This window comes from Haliotis rubra, unplaced genomic scaffold (genome assembly GCF_003918875.1).
Source record: "Haliotis rubra isolate DU_JTF1 unplaced genomic scaffold, ASM391887v1 Scf331, whole genome shotgun sequence".
Classification (NCBI taxonomy): domain Eukaryota; kingdom Metazoa; phylum Mollusca; class Gastropoda; order Lepetellida; family Haliotidae; genus Haliotis; species Haliotis rubra.
The window spans coordinates 365,262-370,868 of NW_025767004.1; the positions used below are offsets into that span (position 1 = coordinate 365,262).

General features: G+C 34.3%; 1 long non-coding RNA gene across 1 annotated transcript; it reads right to left on the reverse strand.

Moving 5' to 3' along the window:
* Positions 1-4,183: 4,183 nt before the first annotated feature.
* Positions 4,184-4,956, reverse strand: LOC124284239. The gene is made up of 2 exons (XR_006900507.1): positions 4,760-4,956; positions 4,184-4,254 (listed from the first exon to the last, which is right to left on the reverse strand). It is a non-coding gene; the product is annotated as an uncharacterized LOC124284239 (long non-coding RNA).
* Between the last annotated feature and the right edge of the window lie 651 nt (positions 4,957-5,607).

Genomic DNA, 5,607 nt, shown 5'->3' on the forward strand with positions numbered 1-5,607 from the left:
AAAACGTTTAAATACCTCAACAATATCACAACTGTAGAAGTCAAGAAGCGCAAACAACAGCAGTATCGACTAAGAAGTATAATTAGCATAGTTTCAGGTAATTGTAGAGGCCTAGCCGAAAAAGGTAAACGTAAAGAAGTCATGAATTTATATAGAAAAAAGAAATTCTCAATCATATGTTTACAAGACATACATATTTCTGCAGAGTATGAGAACACAATGAGAAATGAATGGGGTTTAGAATGTGTCATTGCTCCATATAAGTCAAACTCAAGAGGCGTTGCCATTCTTCTAAATAATAATTTTGAATATGAAATACACAATGTTTCTAAAGACGAAAATGGAAATTACATAATTTTAGTTATAACTGTTGATGACATAAGATTAATCCTTACAAATGTATATGGACCGAACTCTGATAGTCCTTCCTTTTATATATCTTTATTTGATAAGATTGTAAATATGGGTAACGATTCAATTGCAGTATGTGGAGATTGGAATCTTGTCTTAGACCCCTCCATAGACCTTGAAAACTATAAACACATTAATAACCCACAGGCTCGTAAGACTGTCTTGGACCAAATAGACAATTTAAACTTAATAGACGCATGGAGAGAGTTAAACCCTAAAACAAAAAAGTATACATGGTGGAAAAAGAATCCTCGCCAACAAGCCAGATTAGATTTCTTCTTGGTAACTGAAGACCTCTTTAACATAAATAGTAATATATCCATCATACCTGGTTATAAAAGTGACCATTCTGCTGTAACGTTATCTTTATCAACACAAAAAAATAAGGAAAAGGGACGCGGCTTTTGAAAGTTTAACGCATCATTATTGAGACAAGAGGAATATATCACACTAGTAATTGACTAGTAAGTAACAAAACGAAAATACGCAGACCCTACATATTCAGATGAAGAATTAAACGAGATTAATGATGAACACTTACGTTTGACTATCAGTGACAGTTTTAATGAAACTTAGAGGAAAATCCATCTCATACTCTTCATATCATAAGAAAAGCAGAACTGCAAAATATAAAGAACTAGAGGAGAATATATGTCATATAGAAGATGAAATAAGAAGTAACTTCCAAAACGTTAATGAAACACTTCATGCTGATTTATCTAAAAGTAAAAATGAATTGGAAAAAATAAAAGAAGTAGAAATAAAAGGAATCCAAGTTAGAAATAGAATCCAGTGGTATGAAGAAGGGGATAAACCTACAAATTATTTTTGTCATTTAGAAAATAGAAACTATACAAACAAACTCATTAACTCCCTTATGGTGAAGAAATAGCAGATGGACGAGAAATAATAGTGGAACAAAAGCGATTCTATGAAAACCTGTATAAATGAAATTGTGACATAGATGAAGACATTAAAGCTGTATTCGAACATATTGCTACTCCTTCTTTAAATAAAGAACAGTCAAATGAACTAGAGCGCGATATTAGTGTTGAAGAACTTTCGCATGCTGTTAAATCAATGAAAAAAATAACAGAAGTCCAGGTTTAGATGGCTTCCCTATCGAATTCTTCAATTTTTTCTGGAAAAATCTGAAAATTTGGATTATATATAAAAGAAACTTTCAACCAGAATTCTATGACTACGACAATGAATAGAGGAGTAATTACATGTATCCCTAAGCCAGGTAAGGATAGAAGATACCTAAAGAATTGGCGACCTATCTCTCTCCTAAACGCATTGTATAAAGGTAAAAGTACTTGTATAACAAACAGGATTAAAAAAACTTTGAATTTTCTTATAAACGAAAATCAAACAGGATTCATTCCAGGAAGATGCTTTACGGAAAACATTAGACTTCTTTATGACATTATGTTTGAAACTAAAAGGCAAAACATAAAAGGTTTACTAATCTTAATTGACTTTGAAAAAGCTTTCGACACCGTGTCAAAATTATTCATTAAGATGGTCCTAGACAAGTTTGGTTTTGGAAGTAACATTCAAAGATGGGTTAACATATTGATTTCTAATGCATCCTCGTGTATGATACAGAATGGTCACTTGTCCACGTTTTTCGATAATGAAAGGGGATGTAGACAGGGTGATCCCATATCTCCATATTTATTCTTATTGGTAGCAGAAATACTAGGAATAATGATCAGAGACAACCACAGAATAAAAGGAATTGTTTTAAACGACATCGAACATGTTATTGGTCAATATGCAGATGACACTGAATAATTTTTGGACGGTTCCGAAACCTCTCTTAATGAAGCTATGAAAACTTTGCTTTCCTTTTACAAGATGTTTGAAAATAAATATTGATAAAACAAAAGCAGTATGGCTAGGCTCAATGGCAGGTAGTAAAATAGTTCTATCCCATGGCTATAAGCTGGATTGGCATAATGAGAATTTCGAAGTATTGGGAATCAAATTAAATGCTCATTTAGAAAACCTATGGGTAATCGATACAAAGAAGAGACTCGAAAATATAAAAAGAATTCTACTGAATTGGAAAAGATGCAATTTAACGTTGATAGGGAAAATAACCGTCGTTAAAAGTTTAGCTTTATCCAAGATTGTCCACAACTTCTCTTCTCTCCCTAATCCCCCAAAAACATTTATTACTGATTTGAACAGATTATTCTTCAAATTTATATGGAATGATAAAATTGATAAAATAAAACGAATTAATTTAGTACGAAGGTACGAAGAAGGTGGTCTAAGAATGGTCGACGTGAAAACCTTTATCGACTCTTTAAAACTTTCATGTTTGAAGAGATATATTTCAAAACCTAAGAACTATGCTCTCGCCGGTTTCCCTCTACAAAACCTTCTTTTTTTAGGAGCCAACATCACAAAACATTATAATATTAAAAATCCATTTTGGAAAGATTCGCCTGATGCCTGGCATAGATATGTTAAAAGATTGGTATGTAACAATAACGACATTAATGAAATACTCATGCAGCCACTATGGTTAAATCACCAGTGTAACCAGCCAAGTTTGATCATTCATAACTGGATTAAATGTGGAATAGTTTATATTAAAGATATTTGTAACGACCACGCATTTATAACATTTGCAGAACTTAAGGCAAAATTTGATATTAAAGGTACTGTACTTGACTTTAATCGTGTTCTCCTTGGTATACCTAAACAGTGGAAAGGAGTTATACGAACAAACAGCAATTTTAATATACCGTCATTATTTATGTGACCTCCTTGGAACGATTTGATTAAACCTAGTAAAGGTTCAAGGATGTTCTATGATAATTTTATATCTGACTATAACATCCCGAAGGTTTGTCTCAAATGGAACGGGGAACCAAATGAGTTGATAAATTGGAAAACCATATTTTCACAATATAGACAATGGACTAAAGACACGAAACTCTTAGATTTTCAATATAAGTTTTTGCATAGAGTCATTTACACTAAACGAGAATTACTAAAAAATGAAATTGATAGATAATGACCTATGTACATTATGTGGTTCAGTAAGTGAGGATATTTACCATGTATACCTTGATTGTCCAACCATCAAAATGTTCTGGTCAGAAATTAACAATTTTATAACTCAAGTCCTTGGTAAAACGTATGAAATGTCAAACCATGATATTCTATTTGTTGCAGTAGTAACCACTTACTCAACCACATGATACTATTGGCAAAGCCCCACATTTTCGTAATGAATATAACAGGACACAAACCTAGCTTCACCATCTACAGAACATTATTAAAAGATGTCTACGAGATAGAGAAATTTATCGAGAAGAAAAACGATAATATGAAACATTTTTTACAGAAAATGGAATGTCCTAGATGCAGTCCTGTAATTTATTTTTTAGTCTTTTAATTCTCTGTAATATTAGCTAGCATCTCAATTGTTAATCTATATTCCCAGTACCATATGTTATACATTGTCTGCTTTTTATTATGCAACCATTGTACCTTGTTCAAATGTAACCAAGGAAAGTGATTAAAAATACTTTACAAAAAAAAAAGAAGAAAAAAAAGAAGTATATCGATGCTCAAGGTTGATTATAATCAAATTTGATGCGAAAGAGAAAGCCGAAAGGTGAAGATAATTATTTCAACTACCGACAAACTGCATTATAGGGGGCTTTACATTTTCTTGTTCTAATCTCAGGGAATAGGGAAAAGATCTCCAGAATGAGTACAAAGATTCACTCCTTTCGTGCCTTTTTTCGGGGCTGAGGCTCTTTTTCAATGGACTCGAAATCCACCTCAACTTTCGTGCGTTTATTCCGGTCATACTGTCTGAAACAAGCACGATTATTGTAAGTACAGTCAATCAATACAGTCAATGTATGGTTTAAGTTTTACGAAAGTCGTTCTTTATGGAAACAAAAACAATCATGTACATGTCATCACAAGACGATGTGGATTTCAAATGAAACCCAATTGTGTTAACTAAGACCTTAGATTTTATCTTTGTAGACTCTTTTATGAAATGGAACGTGACACTCCGTTAAATCTTAAGATTGTATGTTACAGAGTCATTTTTGTTTTAAATTTTTTTTTATTGTTATTATGTATATAATGTAACTACCAATGACTGACATATACCGAGCTGTGGAAATAGGGTTCAAGACTCACATTTCCAGTTGGTAGAAAATTACTTTATTGAAAATTATACCATCAAACTTTTTACAGTCTAATCCATGCAGATGTAAACGATTAATATATACTGGCTTCAATACCAGAAGCAGTATCAAGAGTAAATAAGCATTGGGGAACCATTTAGGTTAGGACAATTACAAACCTAGTTTTGACACGAGCCTCTTCAAACAATATCTTCGCGGCTTCTACTTCCTCCTTGTCATTTTTCTTGTCGGAGTAGTAGACAACTTCCTTGATGCCGGACTGGATGATGATCTTGGCACACTGGTTGCATGGAAACAGGGAAACGTAGATAGTGCCGCCTTCCAAGTCTGCTGAGAACCTGTTTATGACTGCACTCATCTCCGCATGGCAGACTAGCAGCAAAACAAGGGGACCACAAATACAGCTTGGAAGTTCACTTTCGAATTTTCCACTTTAGTATACACAATAAATGAGTATTTGCTACGTGCAACCCTAATCAATAAAAGAAAAAAACATCCCCGCCAAACACGCGGACGTCGTCCAGTCTGGGCTGCTAAACTGAGTGACTGACTGTCTGCGGCACTGACGTTTGAACAGGGTAACAATCGATCGCTACACTTGTTGGGCATCCCATTGTAACCTGTCCCGACGATCCTTTTCTTAGGATTGACAATACAGGCTCCGACCTACAAATAACCCATGATTACTACATAATCCTCGTATGCATGATGTTATTTCTCGTTACAACTTTTAGGGACACTGCTTGGGCAAAGCACCTCCCCAGCATGTCATAGGATTGGGGTAAAGTACCATCATTCTGTAGGCGAGGGTGGTTGATAATACCATATACGTCTGGTGAGTGCACACTGTACTTTGAGCAGAACAATCGTGTTGATGTAGGGTGACTATTCGTGAGATGTGGACCCCATTTTACCTGCGTCACAGGATCTTTGCTTCTCATTCCAGACAGAAATGCAGTGGCCATGAAGTACTCCTCCCAGTCCAGGCAACCCTCTTGTCTTTTGC